The sequence below is a fragment of the Garra rufa genome, chromosome 2 (assembly GCF_049309525.1).
Source record: "Garra rufa chromosome 2, GarRuf1.0, whole genome shotgun sequence".
Classification (NCBI taxonomy): Eukaryota; Metazoa; Chordata; class Actinopteri; order Cypriniformes; family Cyprinidae; genus Garra; species Garra rufa.
The window spans coordinates 66,716,229-66,731,418 of record NC_133362.1 but is presented as its reverse complement, the minus strand read 5'-3'; the positions used below and the strand labels follow the sequence as shown (position 1 = coordinate 66,731,418).

The 15,190-nt window shown below is 43.6% G+C and overlaps 1 protein-coding gene across 1 annotated transcript in view; it reads left to right on the top strand.

Moving 5' to 3' along the window:
• The window catches only part of LOC141326053 (uncharacterized), a 117,471-nt gene that overhangs the window by 68,343 nt on the left and 33,938 nt on the right, over window positions 1-15,190 (top strand). The gene's annotated exons all lie outside the window — the stretch shown is intronic.

Sequence of the window (15,190 nt, the reverse complement as noted above, 5' to 3'; positions counted from 1 at the left end):
TCCATCTCCGCCGGGGTCGCCAGAGCCTTGGGTTCCGCCTTGGCCCTCCGGATCCTCTGTGTCGCCCAGGACCATCGACTCTCCGGTTCCGCCTCGGGCTCCACCGGCTCTACCTCCGTCGGTCGGCCCCATGCAGGAGCCAACCCTTCCTCCGCCATGGCTTCTCCCTCCGTCGGCTCCGCCTCAGTTCGTGGTTCCAGTTCCCCTACATGGACCTGGCCCTCCATCCCTCCCCCTGTTCCGCCTCCGCTCCACCACCCTCAAGATGGTTAAGGTGGTTAGAGCGTCTGGAAGCCGCTCCATAAGCCACTGCACTAATCTCTGCATTCACCTGTTCCTCATTTCCCACTGATCTGATTGCTGCAACACCTGTTTCACATTTACTGACTGCATTTAAGCCACTCTCACACACAGCCACCTTGCGAAGTCTTATTGTTCCAATGGTCATAATTCTAAGCGTGTTTCTCTGTGTTGGATTTTCTGTGTATGACTCTGGACTGTGTACCCCGTGATTGATTCCTGCTGCCTGCCATTTGCGACCACTGCTGGATTATTGAACTGTTTCCCGGATTACCTACGTTGTTCCTGTTTTCTGGTGATTATTCTGCCTGTTGACTATTCTAATAAAGCCTTGCAATTGGATCCGCACGTCTCTGACTCCTCCCTGTGACAAATATCAACAATGCTCCGGACACACGCAACCTTTTCAAAACTTTTAATTCACTGCTCTGTCCCCCTCCACCACCTCCCGCCACTTCTATAACAGCTGATGATTTTGCCACATTTTTTACAGACAAAACTACATCTATCAGTAATAAGTTCTCAGCTCCACACATACAGGAACTAAAACTGACCACACCCACGGCTGAAACTCCCCTCTTCTCCTTCCATCCCCATTCTGAGGCAGAAGTAACCAAACTTCTCCTCTCCAGCCATCCAACGACATGTCCTTTAGACCCCATCCCCTCACACCTTATCCAAGCAATCTCCCCTACAATCCTACCAGCGCTCACACACATCATCAACACATCTCCAATTCAACCATTCAATCACAAGGGCTATTTATACTAGACAATGAGGGACACATGACAAGAATCAACCAATGAAAAACAAGGAACAAGACATAGCAACCAAAGACAACCAATCAGAACATGACACATGGAACTAAGGGACCAATGGCAGGAATACACAAGGGCAAGGGAAGCAAGAAACAACAGCATTAAACAACTACATAATAAAAGACATGAAAACATGAACATGAAACCCCAAGACAAAACAAAACCCCACGTTACAATTACTCAGCCAATGTCCCTGCTGAGCAGTCTTGTGGGTTCTGAAGGTAAAGTTGGTCAGCAAGTTGGTCCCCCCACTACCCTCATTTGCGTTTGTATAGATAACAGTATAGTCATTTACATACGAAAGCTTTACCTAGGACAAGGGGGTGGGAAGCATGGGGGTGTCAACTGCCAAGCCAATGCAACGTCAGTTATCGGCAGTTATCGACAATTTTCTGTGCTGCCTGAACATTCCCGTGAACAGTCGTTAACCTGAAACTCCCCCTTTTCATACAGTGTCTGTCTTTGTCAGATCATTCTAATGCTAAAAAAAACCTACAAAAAAAATATACATTTGTTCTTTCCTCACAATTTTTGTAGAAATTCCCTCTCAATCATACAACTGACTGAAAGGCTCATTATGCGGCTCATTATCCGGGTCTCTGTCTTCTCAGGTGTGAATCACAGCAGTATTCATGATCATTCACACCTTCTCGCATATTCCTTTTCAAAACTTAAAGTGACTTTGACAATTTACATCAATATATTGTTTTCTGAGAAAGAGTGAACAGAGTAATTTTTGAAGGAAAAAACTCTAGGCTGTCTACTCCTGGCTTAAGTATTATATATATATATATATATATATATATATATATATATATATATATATATATATATATATATATATATAATAAGTAAGAAAGTAAGTAAGAAAGTAAGAAACATCTCATGGATGCACTGGGACGCATCCTCAGTGATGTATCCTGGGATCATTGGATGTTTCGGGTCTCGCAACATCATACACCCTCTCCCAGGCGACCCAGCCGGGGTTGATCAAGCCCGACTTGCGTCCCAGTAGCAGTCCACGGATCAGCCCTCTTTATCCAAAGCCACCTTGTGGCCTTCTCTGCTGCTTCACTTGCGGATCGAATGGCCCTTTTCTTTGCCACCCCTGTAACGCCCAACCGACTGAGGGCTTTGCACAATGAACGTCCTGCAAAGCCTCTACAGCCAACTTCTATGGGCTCATAGATGGTTCTCCAGCCTCTCTCCCTGCACTTCTCCACCAGTTCCTGGTACTTAGCATGTTTCCTCTCATTGGCTTCCTCAATACGCTCATCCCAGGGCACCGTAAGTTCCAGCATGATTAGCTGTTTCGAAACCTCAGAGGTAATTATCATGTCTGGGCGGAGGCTTGTTGTTACAATGTGCTGAGGGAACCTCAGTTGCTTTCCCAGGTCGACCAGCAGCTGCCAGTCCAAGGCTTTGTGGAGGAGGCCTGTTGTTAATTGTGGGCGTGCCCGGGGTTTCTCTCCAGCTTTAACGAAGGGGACTGCCTTTTTTGGAGCATGGTGGTGCTTGCTGGTGCTGATGGCTGAGGCTAAGCTCTCAGCAGTTGCCTTAAGCACCTGGTCATGGCGCCAACGATAACGACCATCAGCCAGAGCCTTTGGGCAGCTGCTGAGGAGATGTTCTAAGGAGCCCCTTCCAGAGCAAAGAAGGCAGGAAGGTGTCTCACTCTTTCCCCAGACATGGAGGTTCGCTGGGCTTGGCAGGACATCGTAGACAGCTTGTACCAGGAAACGGACCCGATGAAAATCTGCCTGCAAGATGTTTGCCCAGGTAATCCTGCGCTGCAGTGTACTCTCCCACCTAGTCCAAGCTCCCTGCTGCCGGAGTCCCACCGCCCTGCTCACTCGCTCTTCCTCCACGCCTGCTCGAACCTCTTCCTGGAGTAGATGGTGTCTTTCCTTGCCACAGGCCTGGGTAACCAAGGTCTTTGGGAAATAGCCCAAGCCCGCTCTGCCTGTCGCCACAGTGCCCACTAGAGCCTTTTGTCTCAGGCGTGACTCTGCCAACTCCACTGCTTTCCCAGCATTCCATTTCCTTCCTGTCCTCACCTCAATGCTGGCTGATGACACCTTGCAGTCCCTGGAGTCCCTGTATTGTAGGGCTTCTCTGGTGCGTACCACCATGAATTCTTCTGTAAGGCCACTGAATGGCAGCTGCAAGATGTTACTCGTCCCATATAATGCAGCGCTGGTGAGACTGTGTGGAAGTCCCAGCCACTTCCGAAGAAAGCCACTGATCTTCCTTTCTAGGGACTCAACTGTTGTCATTGGGACTGCATAGATCAGCAGGGGCCACAAGACTCGGGGCAGAATGGAGTGCTGGTAGATCCAGGCTTTAAATCTACCAGGCAGACCAGACTTATCAACCTTGGCAAGCCAAGCTCCAAGTTCTTCGTTGGACTTCTGGATGGCGGCAGAGTCTTTCAGGCTGGAGTCAAAGAGCTTCCGTAAACTCTTGACAGGTTGCTCCGTGTTGGTTGGGATGACAGTTCCTGAGATGGAAAAATGGAACTTGTCAACCACTTTCCCCCTCTTCAGCACCATGGACCTTGACTTGGAGGGCTTAAAACTGATGGAGGTGTAGAGCGAGCTCGACCAGCTTATGTGGTATGGACCCATAGGCATTTGTCAGGTCCAACCACAAGACAACTAAGTCACCTCTGTTCTCATGGGCCTCTCTGATGAGTTGTGTGACTACACCAGTATGTTCCAAGCAGCCGGGAGCTCCAGGAATCCCCCCCTTCTGCACTGAGGGGTCGATGTAATTGTTCTTGAGGAGAAACTCTGTCAGTCTTCGTGAGACGATGCTGAAAAACACCTTCCCTTCAACACTTAATAGAGAGATAGTTCGAAACTGGTTGATGTTTTTCGAGTTCTCCTCTTTAGGAATCCACACTCCCTCAGCACACCTCCACTGATCAGCAAATCTTCCTCTTCGCCAAATCACCTTCAAGATCTTCCACAGGTGCCGGAGAAGCCCTGGGCAGCGCTTATAAACGAAATAAGGTATGCCACTGGGGCCTGGAGTAGATGCTGAGCGAAATGCCTTAATGATCTCCTCGACCTCCTTCAGACTTGGCCCCCTCAAATTGAACTTAGTTGCTGGGGGGGCGGGGCTGATGAGAGCTTTGTTGGGTTCCAGTTCCTGTTCTCTCAGGGGATCGTTCACTGTGTCCTGAAGGAAGCGATTCACTTCCTCTATTGAGCACTCAAGCCGACCACTGCGCTTGTCTCCGAGCAGTTGTTTTGTGAAGCCGAAGGGATTGGCAATGAAGGCCGCTCGCTTCCTGGCTCTCTCTCTCCCCCGTCTCCGGTGCCACTCTGCTCTGCGTAGGATCATCAGCTTCTTGCGCAAAATGTTTTGCAGCTCTGCTAATGGTTGCTTCTCCTCATCAGTAGCCTTCTTGCACTGTTTCTTGAGGGAACGAAGCTCCTGACGCAGGTGATGTATCTGGGTAGCCCTGCGGTTCACGGTGTAGGAGGTAGGCTTGGTTTTTTCTTTCTCTACCCGGCCGAATCTCTCTAAGGCATAGCTGAAAATGATGGTAGTCATTGTTTTTAGTCGGCCGTCAGCATCTCCTTTGGCAGTGGCTTGGATGATGTTGGACACATCCTCATCAAACTGCAGCCACTCACTCCGTTTGCTGGCTGGGGGCCACTTAATCCACTGCTGAACTACTCTGCTAGGATTTGGAGGCTCTGGTACGTGGAGGGACTTGGCTCTGTGGGTTGCCTCCTGGCCGGGCTCCTCCTGCGTCTCACCAGGTTCAGGACCTGTGCGTTGCACCTCACTCTCCTGCTCCAAACATTTCATTCTGGCCTGATGGATTTTTAGGCCGCGATGATTCTTACACAGCTTTCCACAACTGCATGTCACATTCATTACATTCGTCGTCTGTCCATTTGCATGGGTTGTTAACCTTAGGTCCGTCCGATTGGAGATCTCATCCTCCCCCCCTCTCGGGATCTCCTGGGGGTATCTCTCTTTAGGGCTTTCCGTAGCTTGTTTGGGTTCTCTCTCACGAAAGACAAAGGCTGGGGTGCTAACCCATACTGTCCCAGGTGTCGTCTTTCCGTGCCGTCAACTGTCTCTCCAGTAGTCGACCAAACTGTTCTTGGTTGTCACCTAGTCTATTTCTAGGAGTCACTGGCTATGCCAGACATTGACTTAAGCAAGAAACATCTCATGGATGCACTGGGACGCATCCTCAGTGATGTATCCTGGGATCATTGGATGTTTCGGGTCTCGCAACATCATACACCCTCTCCCAGGCGACCCAGCCGGGGTTGATCAAGCCCCGACTTGCGTCCCAGTAGCAGTCCACGGATCAGCCCTCTTTATCCAAAGCCACCTTGTGGCCTTCTCTGCTGCTTCACTTGCGGATCGAATGGCCCTTTTCTTTGCCACCCCTGTAATGCCCAACCGACTGAGGGCTTTGCACAATGAACGTCCTGCAAAGCCTCTACAGCCAACTTCTATGTAATTAAGGATCTGTGTGTCTAATCATTTTTGGTTATGTATTAATATTAGGGCTGTCAATTGATTACAATTTTTAATCTAATTAATTACATGATGTGTCCATTAATCAAATTAATCGCAAAAAAAAAAAAAAAAAAAGACTGTGAAAATACCTACAAAAGATGATTTCTGTCATGGCAACTCTCTGAAAAGTTTTTCATGGTTATGGATATGACAGTGTTAATGTATTTGGTCTTGGTGGAATAGATCTGCTCCGCTGCTGCTGCTGTTGGTTATTGCTGTAGTTGTAGATTATTGCTGCTGCTGCAAACAAGTACAGAACGTGCTACTGCCAAAGCATATGGCGATACAGTGCTGTTTTTAAGTATTTAAGACATGCTGCTGCTGCACAAAAGGCATAAAATAACCAGGCAAAAAAAAAAAAAAAACAAAGTTGGATGACAGATAAACAAAATAGCTAAAATATGTTTGCTGCTGTAAGCACTACAGCATACTGCTGCTTTACGATAATACAGCTTGAAATCATCCCTATCAGACAGAAAAGGGATGGGAAGATAAACCCCCAGAACAAGCAGATCTCTTGCCAATACATATGTACTGCATATACAAATATGTGTGTTTGCTATCTATGAGAGCCTGGGCCGGCTTAACACTAGTGGACTATGCTGTGTATACCTGATCATTTGACCAGATAGTGTAAACTAGTGACTTAAAGGTCACATATTGTACGCATTTCTGAAGGTTTGTTTATTTTAGTTGTTGATGTCTTTAAAAATATATATTTGCGGTATATGTGCCAAAATCCATCTCTATGTATTATTACAGCTCCTTTCTTAGGAGCTCGGTCAAGAACAGGTCGATTTTGACCCGTCTAATTAATATTCATGAGCCTCTCTTCTGATTGGCCTGTTGTTTTCTGAGTGACGCACAGCCAAGCCAACCACAGGTAACTAGGGTCATGTATGCTGTAGCCTGCTGTGGCTTGGTGATACTCAACAGGTTGTTTCACAATGATAATTAATGTTTGTTTGTTTTTTAAATACCGAATGCAGTAAGCTACGTAAGTGTTGATTTAGTAAAGCCCCTTTTACAATGTGCGCTGATTTCAGAAAATTACAGGAACGAGCGCTGTGTGAACAAAAGCCAGAACCAAATTCCATAAAGGCAGTGTTGTAGTGATGATGCACATTATTGTGCGACTCTTCACGAAGAAAAAATGTGCAAAGTGGAATGAAGCAGCGATCAGGGAGTTCCTCACTATTGTTCGCCAGTTTAGTGAAAAGTACACTTCGCATTACACCTCACATCCAAATGTCACTTGTCTTTACGTGATATTTATGGGTTGTGTGCAAAGAATGCACAGATTCCGGAAAATCACTGTGTGAATGAACCAAACCAAACAATTTTGGAACAAATCGTGGGACACATTATCTGTGTATTTTTATGAAATCGCCGTGTGAAAGAGGCTAAAGTCTTAAGACTGGCCACTGGTCTCTTATATTAATGTTGTTTAGAGACTGTGCAATAATGTAGTTTCCTGACATCCATAGACTGAACAGCGTTTTCTAGATTTGTTTCAGTGTTGTTGTTGCTCTGCAATGGAATGGACACAATGTTGTCTGGGGGTTTTGTAAAAGAAGGGTGGGACGATGGTTGGTGCTCGGGGAGGTGACTGAAGGCGGTGACTGAGTAGATCAGACGTCACATTTTTACGGAATGCCATAAAGGCAGTGTTGTAGTGATGATGCACATTATTGTGCGACTCTTCATAAAGACAAAATGTGCAAAGTGGAATGAAGCAGCGATCAGGGAGTTCATCACTGTTGTTCGCCAGTTTAGTGAAAAGTACGCCTCGCATTACACTTCACATCCAAATGTCATTTGTCTTTACGGGATATTAATGGGTTGTGTGCAAAGAACGCACAGATTCCGGAAAATCACTGTGTGAATGAACCAAACCAAACAATTCTGGAACAAATTGTGGGACACATTATCCGTGTATTTTTATGAAATCGTTGTGTGAAAGAGGCTAAAGTCTAAAGACGTGCCACTGGTCTCTTATATTAATGTTATTTGGATCCTGTGCAATAATGTAGTTTCCTGACATCCATAGACTGAACAGCATTTTCTAGATTTGTTTCAGTGTTGTTGTTGCTCTGCAATGGAATGGACACAATGTTGTCTGGAGGTTTTGTAAAAGAAGGGTGGGACGATTGTTGGTGCTCAAGGGGGTGACTGAAGGCGGTGACTGAGTAGATAAGACGTCACATTTTTACGGAAGTCACAGCGGCTCGTGAAAAGGCACAGCTACTTTATGCAGGCTGTGTGCATTTTACTGTGGATTGACTGTTTTGAAACTTATATGTTAGTTACATAGCCCCTAGACCTCAGTTATCATGAAAAAAGCCAGGAAATTTCAGTTTTGACAATATGGGACCTTTAAGTTAAATATGTTTCTAGACTAGTGAAGCCCAGGAAAAAATTAAACTAGTGGCTTAACAATGTGTACCTGGGTGCTGTAGCGTAGGTTTATTTAACTAATGAACTTAATAACTATGTGTGTCTGAACCAATAGCTCAAACTTATTAACAAACAGGAATCACATTGTAGGCTGATAGATGAAGCAACCACCAGAAACCACCTGACTGAGGCTTGGGTTCCCTGAGCAAATAGTTCAGTCATGCAAGAGTTGTACAATTTTATTTTAATTTTTTTTTAAATAGAAATACTTGTCTTTAATCTACAATAGCTAACAAGTATTCAGTAAAAGGATAAATGGCTGTCCACCCTGTAGTTGTGGTGTCATGTGGCCAGAAATAATTCTAGATAAAAGCATCTGCTCAGTTATTTTGATGGTTTAAATATTGGTATGTTTATTAAGAATAATAAGCTGCATAGTATGATCAAATCATTAGCTTACCATTCATGCGTTACCTTATTACTGAAATTTATGCGACTGAAGTACTTTCTTCTGCTGCTGCTAAATTAACAACATAATTGGTTTGCTATGTAGACTGCTGCTAATATTATTTCTAACATATCGACTGAATTTGCTATCCATGCTGCTATTATTAAATGTCATGAAATGCAATCTGAATAGCTAAGGTTAATGCTGCTACAGCTGCACAGAAGTACTTAGAGTTGCTATATGCCTCTTTGTGCAGCAGTTTGAATAGTCTTCAGTTCACATGTAGCGATCTGAAAACTATGCAAACTGCTGATCAAAGTACAAAGATTTGCTAAGCCCCTTTTTAATTAAGCTAACACGATCAAACAATGGCTATTCCACTCAAGAGAACACACAATCAGCTGAAAGCCCTACTGAACAAGCAAAAGTAATAAAATGCCTATTCCACTTAAGAGTTCACTTACCATCGATGTGTTATCACTGAATTAATGAATGCAACTAAAACACTTTTCACTGCCGCTGCTGTATACAAAATAATAATTGATTTGCTGTGCAGACTGCTGCTAATATTATTTCTGATATTGCATCTAATTATGCTATGCATGCTGCTGCTACTAAACTCCACTACATGTGATCTAAATAGCCGTGCAGGCTGCAGTTATATCTGTGCAAAAGTTCTTAGAATTGCTGCAAGCCCCTTATAAATACAGTGAATAATGCCTATTGCTTTGCAGAGTTCACCTATCCATGCTTAGTCACTGAAAATCCAGCAACTACGTCTACCTGCTGCTGCTACAAAAACATATTTTAACTGTTATGCTGCTATTAATGAATCTGAATTTCTGTGGATACTGCTGCTATACTCTGAGAATGTATTAGAATTACTGTAAGTCCAGTTGAAGTAACAAGCTGCCATGTACATGGGCTACTAATCTGAACTGATTTATTAGTAGTAGTACTATCTTATATTTTAAATGAATTCACGAATCATCATCTTTAAACTATCACTCAACATGTCTTTCGTAATAAACCCTTTACTATCGCTGACCCAAATATAACCATGTCACAGAACGCTGATTGTTTCTATAGCAGCCAGGAATTCAAAGACATGTACTCAGTTCTGCGCATGTGCACCTGGCTTATCTAGTCCGAAAAATATGCCATTTTTAGTGATTGGTTGCGTACGCTACATGAACCGCTCAGCTTGTGCCAATTGTATAACACTGTGACATCATCAGTTACGTTATCAACCCGTTAGCCTGCATTATCTAGAGTTTCATGGCAGAACTAGGTATTTATGGATTTGTTGTCCTGCTGTCACGGATTGGCCAGGCTCTAACACCAGTCACACCCAACGATCTCAATCACCAGCCTACTGATGAGCACCACCTGCACCTAATTATCACCCAGCCTATTTATACACACACCGCACTTCGGTCATTGTCCGGGCACGTTGATACTACACAGACTCTTTGTGTCTCTCGTCTACGAAGCCACAAACATTACTTACCTCGAAGTACTTACCTGTCTGTCTTGTATCCCAGTCTTGTCTTCCCTGTATCTCCAGTCCAGTCTGCGGTGTGTATCCATCCAGTCCTTGTCGAAGATCCTTATCCTGCAAAGAAAATAACAGTTTAATCATCAGCTGGTCAACAAGTCGCCTAAAGCCGTATCTACATTACTTACCTCTCCGGATCCTTTACCATCTTCACTGTTTTGCTCTGCTGCTATTGAAATAAACATCTTGAACGTTACTTACCTGTCTTGTCAGTCTGTGTGCATAACAGATGCCCAGACCGAGACAATAAACATGAACTGTCCTTCTAGACCAACAGTTACCAGGGTGAGTGTCTTCACCCGTTGACCACCAATGTACAATTGCTTACTCCTTTTCTGTGTCTGCCACAGCTCTCCTCGACTCCGGGTCAGCTGGCAATTTCATCTCGGGGTCCCTCTGCCGCCAGCTCAAGCTCCGCACTCATCCCACGACTACCCAGTACAAAATACACTCAATAAGAATCATTATCCCGCAAACAAGTGCAGAGAAAAACGGATGAAATTCACCTTCAAATCGCCATACTTCACAAAGAGAGGATACAACTACTGGTTCTGGAGGAAGCCACTATCGACGTCATTATAGGGCGCCCGTGGTGAAACATGACCCCATCCTCTCTTGGGGCAAAGGTGAAGTATTGTAATGGGGTGAAAATTGTTTCAAAACATGCTGTCTTGAAGTTCCACGTCCTGTCAAGAAATCCATCCCTGTATATATCACGTCTGTCGAAAGTCCTGTAGCCCATCAGTCTGTCAAGATTCCGGATATTTATTCCCAGTTCAGTGATGTCACTACACAATTTTCTACAAATTTGATTGCAACACACAATCATTACCATTAGTGTTCATCATCTGTTTGATTACACCATTACTGATTTTAACATTTATACCATGTGTACATCGACTTGACAAACAGTAGTCGCCACTTATAAGCGCTATACAAATAAACTTGAATTGAATTGAATGGAATGTCTTTTGCCCCAAGAGAGCTTCCCAGCTGCCTCCTCATCTGCCATGGGACTGTGCCATTGACCTGGTTCCCGATGCACCGTTGCCTAGAGGGAGGATTTACCCGTTGTCGCTTCCCGAGACCAAAGCCATGGAGGATTACATCAAGGAGGTGCTAAGTCAGGGGTACATACGGCCTTCCACTTCTCCAGCAGCATCCAGCTTCTTTTTTGTCACCAAGAAGGATGCTAGGACTGTGACCAAGTATAGATTACAGAGCTCTCAACAAATACACCGTCAAGTTTAAATATCCCCTTCCTCTCGTCCCTGCGGCCCTGGAACAACTCCGTTCAGCACGCATCTTCACGAAGTTGGACCTCCGCAGCGCTTACAATCTGGTACGGATATGTGAGGGGGACGAGTGGAAGACTGCCTTTGTGACCCCTACTGGCCACTATGAATATTTGGTCATGAGCTACGGTTTAGTAAACGCCCCCTCCGTATTCCAGAACTTCATACATGAAGTGCTCTGGGTATTCCTCCATCGAGTCCATCCAGTCCTCGTCGAAGATCCTTTTCCTGCAAAGAAAATAACAGTTTAGTCATCAGCTGGTCAACAAGTCGCCTAAAGCCGTATCTACTTTACTCACCTCTCCGGATCCTTTACCATCTTCACTGTTTTGCTCTGCTGCTATTGAAATAAACATCTTGAACATTACTTACCTGTCTTGTGTGTCTGTGTGCATAACACCTGCATCATATGTCAACAATCAACTGCATAAAATATAAGATGATGTAGAGATATGAGGGTATTAAATATTATTTATAACTTTTAATAAAGTAAATGTGTTCAACTGACAGACCTAATAAATATACAGTGCACAGCATACAGTAAGTGTAGCCAAAAGTGCTGAGAAGAGATTTGGTGATTTTGTGTTATTTATGTTCAAGAGAAAATCATCTGGTCAGTCTTGCGCGACTCTAAATTATGGACTTACAGTATTTCTCTGTTTCTGTCAGAGTCAAATTGTGAAATTCAGCTGCTATATTGAGCATTTATCTACATTTTATGCATCTGTTGATTTTGTGGTCTGGTTTGAGACTCAAACACTCCTCTCACTCGCTGTTTCTTCAAGGTCTTGTGAAGAGCAGGAATAGATTTGACTGCTGCAGAATCCTTGTATTAGACCAGTTCAGCCCCTGTAAAACAACAAGAATATAATAATTAATTAAAATTAAGGGTCCCACTTTACATTAGGTGGCCTTAACTACTATGTACTTACATTTAAATTAATCATTTGTTACAATGTACTTACTGTGTACATACATGTTTTTACATTGTACTTATCTTTTTTTAAAAACCTATATGTTATTACATTTGTAATTCATTTCTGTAATTACCACTGTTGACCCATCCCTTACACCCTAACACATCCTTAAACCTACCCATACCACCAAACCTGTCCCTAACCTTACCCATATCCCACCTTAATAGAAGCAAAACTGTTTTGCAAAGCAATATGACCACATTAAGTACATTGTACTTATTTTTTGATGTAAGTACATAATAGTTAAGGCCACCTAATATAAAGTGTGACCAAATTAAGTAATTAATTTTTGCTATCATGATTCTGGCATGTATTAAAGTGAACATAGGAGTTTTCTGTGTTTAAGAGCTACCCAGAAAACATGAAAAAGGACAACTTTGTTTTACCTTTCTCTGCAAGTTTGTAAAAAAAAAAAAAAAACGAGCCGCTCAGATTTCACTCCGCCTGTAATGTAGAAAGGGGATATATTATTATAATGAATGTGCAACGATAGTCAAGCCCATATAGCCTTACCAGTAATTATAGCAACAGACCAAATTAATATCAAAGATGGTAATGTCCATAAAACTGAAAGTCTTATCACTTTCTGACACCACAACAAGAGACGCAAGCCGTGAGTTAATTCATCAAAACTTCCTTAACCGACAGCAGTGTTTATATTTGAGTGGTGAGCAGAGCGTTTGAGTCGTATGCAGAACACAAAACTTACAGGAGCGGCTCTGGTGAAGACTGCATATAAAACGTTCAGATGAAAAACTGCTCATTTATCCATCACTGTATGTTACCAAACCATAAATGAAAGCACGCACCACACGGTAGACACACATTTGTCTGAAAGAAAAACTCTCTTGCACATTTTTTTTTTTTACCATATATTCTAATGCTATCAAATTCAGTGTTTTAGCATGACTAATTATTTGAATGCATGCTTGATTTATTCAAATGTATTGTGTAATTAAAATTTTCTGTTTATCAAATAATAGCATAAAACATTAATTACATTTATTTTTTAATTATTGAAAATTAAGCAAACTTTATTTTCTGGCAAACAAATTGGATTTACTATTAAAATTAAAACCTGGAAAAAATGTTTTTTGCATGTTCGTCACACTTTAATGTTTCAGATCAAACTAATTTAAATATTAATCAAAGATAACACAAGTAAACCCAACAAGTATGTTTTTAAATAAAGGCTTTTTTATTATGAAGGGAAAACCATATCCAAACTCACATGGCCCTGTGTGAAAAAGTGTTTCCTGAGCAGTAAATCATTTCTGAAGGATTATGTAACACATGCCTGGAGTAATGATGCTGAATATTTAGTTTGATCACAGAAATTACAATTTTTTAAATATATTCAAATAGAAATAGTAAAAATATTTCACAATATTACTGTGTTTGCTGTATGTTGGACTCTTTCAATTATAGGTTTGCTCATTCTCATTAATTGTCAAGTTATTGTATTAATTGTCAAGTTATTAAAGGAAAGGAAAGGAAAGGAAAGGAAAGGGGGTGAGTGAGGCCAAGTATGGTGACCCATACAAGGAATTTGTGCTCTGCATTTAACCCATCCAAGTGCACACACACAGTAGTGAACACACACACACCGTGAACACACACCCGGAGCAGTGGGCAGCCATTGCTGCGGCGCCCGGGGAGCAGTTGGGGGATCGGTGCCTTGCTCAAGGGACTCACCTCAGTCGTGGTATTGAGGGTGGAGAGAGTGCTGTACATTCACTCCCCCCACCTACAATCCCTGCCGGACCTGAGACTCGAACCTGCAACCTTTGGGCTACAAGTCCGAATCTCTAACCATTAGGCCACGGCTGCCCCGTTAACTCTATAGTTTTACAGCAACACCCTAACAACCACCTTGTGTACCATGGCAACCACATAGCAACAGTCTAGCCACCATTCCAAGTACACAAGCAACCAATTAGCAACACCCTAGCAACCACCCAGAATGTTATCAACCACACAGCAAATACCCTAGCAACCATATTGCAGCAGCCTAGCAACTGCATAGTAACATTCAAGAAACCACCCAGAACACCCTAACTACTACATAGTAACACTCTAGCAACCACACTGAGTGCCTTAGCAACAGCATAGCAATGTTATCAGCATCATGAGCCACAGCCATATCACCCTGCAGCCCAAGATCGGTTGTTCACTGAAGCTAAGCAAGGCTGAGCCTGGTCAGTACCTGGATAGGAGACCTCCTGGGAAAACTAGGTTGCTGTTGGAAGAGGTGTTAGTGAGGCCAGCAGGGGGTGCTCACCCTGTGGTCTATGTGGGCCCTAATGCCCCAGTATAGTGATGGGGACACTATACTGTAAAAAATACCGTCCTTCGGATGAGACGTTAAACCGAGGTCCTGACTCTCCGTGGTCACAAAAAATCCCATGGCACTTCTCGTAAAGAGTAGGGGTGTAACCCCGGTGTCCTGGCCAAATTCCCTCCACTGGCCCTAGTCAATCATGGCCTCCTAATAATCCCCTTCCATTCAACTGGCTATATCACTCTCTCCTCTCCACCTGTAGCTGGTGTGTGGTGAGCGCACCGGCGCCGTTGTACTGTGGCTGCCAACGCATCATCCAAGGGGGTGCTGCACACTGGTGGTGGTTGAGAAGAGATCCCCCATATGATTGTAAAGCGCTTTGGGTGTACGGAAATACACAATGAAAGCGCTATACAAATGCATCATTCATTCATTCATTCATCATTGGAACCACCCAAGTACCCTGACAACTACATAGTGACAGCCTAGCAACCACCCCGAGTACCCTAGTAACTGCATAGTAATGCCTTAGAAACCATTCAGAACACATTATCAACTACATAGC